We start from the raw sequence: 1461 nt of genomic DNA, 5'->3' as shown, positions 1-1461 counted from the left end.
AAGGGAAAGGGTGTGAAGTCGGCCGAGGCGCAGCGGCTCGCGGCGCTGCGGAAGGAGCGGGCGATCTTCACCCCCAGCTCGGCGTGCAGGAGCTGAGGGAGTACTTCTACCTCTTTTGGGCGACGGAGACGCGTGCGCATCCGCGCACGAGGGTACTCCCAGCTACCGCTTCGAAGCTGGCTCCAAATGGGTACCCGTCCTTCCCGCTATTCTTCTATTGCGGGCTCTGCCCGCCCTTCTCGGAGTTCTTCTGTGACATTATGAACACATATGGCTTCCGCCTCCTTGACTTCACCCCCAATGCTGTCCTGACCATGGCAGTTTTCGCACACTTGTGCGAAAACTTTGTCGGAGTCCACCCTAGAGTTGCCCTTTTCCGCCACTACTTCATTCCTCGGCTAGAGAGAGGAGAGCCGCTTGCCGGAGGGATTGCCTGGGTCTCGAGAGTCGGCAAGAAGGAGGCGTATTTGGATGGTGAGCTCCGCAGCAAGTGGGAGGAGTGGAGAGCGGAGTGGTGCTGGATCGTCGAGGAGAATCCGCAGCCCTTCACCGCCGTGCGCCAAACTCCCATAGTGTGCGGCAATGACTGGAGCAACGTGGCCCCGGAAGACGAGAGGCTGAAGATCGCCATCACTAGGATTCTTCGCCTCAGGCTTGCCGGGCTCACCGTAGGTGCTGTCGGGGCAGATTTCCTCCGCCGCCACATTGCCCCCTGCAGGAGAGGGGGAGGCCCGCCTGGGAGTTCAAGAACTCGGCGGACATCATGAGACTGCGGCCGGGCCTCAACTACAACTTCACCGTCTTGGAGTTGGACGCAATGCTCTTGGAATTATTCAAACGCGACCCCCAGCACCCATTCACACTGCCGAGGGGCATAGTTCCTTTGTGCAACAACTCTTCACTTGACCGGATCCGCGCCATGATGCCGTTGTGCGATTCACACGGCATCATCCCAACTTGGCAAGAGCCTGCGGATGAGGTTGTGCGAGCGTTCTTTGACACCTTGGAGGAAGTGCCGGTCCGCGCTGACGAGCAGAAGAGCCTCACCCGTGACACCACCGACGAGGAGCTGCAGCTCATCGCCACTAGGGCGGAAGAGGCTGCGGCTGCAGCTGCCGCGGGCGTATTCGGGTTCACCGTGGAGGAGGCAGAGGCTGCAGAGGTGGTAAACATTGCCGAACGCGCGGAGTTCATGGGTGAAGAGGAGCCTGCCGGTTCCGAAGCCGAGTCGAGCGAGGCCGGCGAGGAGGAAGCTGAGCCTTCAGAGAACTTGCCGCAGGCGGAGCCCCCGGCCCCGCCAAGGAGGCGCCTTCGCAGGGCCGGGGACGCAGCGGGGCGGCAGTCGGCTCCACAGCCACCGAGCCGCGCGACGCGCTCTACCGCGGCAAGCAATGTTGCCGCGGGAGCGCCTCACGCAACAGCGGCAACTGGAGCGGGATCTTCTCGCGGCCACCGCCACTG

This window comes from Triticum aestivum, chromosome 2B (assembly GCF_018294505.1).
Source record: "Triticum aestivum cultivar Chinese Spring chromosome 2B, IWGSC CS RefSeq v2.1, whole genome shotgun sequence".
NCBI classification, from domain to species: Eukaryota; Viridiplantae; Streptophyta; class Magnoliopsida; order Poales; family Poaceae; genus Triticum; species Triticum aestivum.
The sequence above is the reverse complement of the archived record's forward strand: the minus strand, read 5'-3'. Positions refer to the sequence as shown.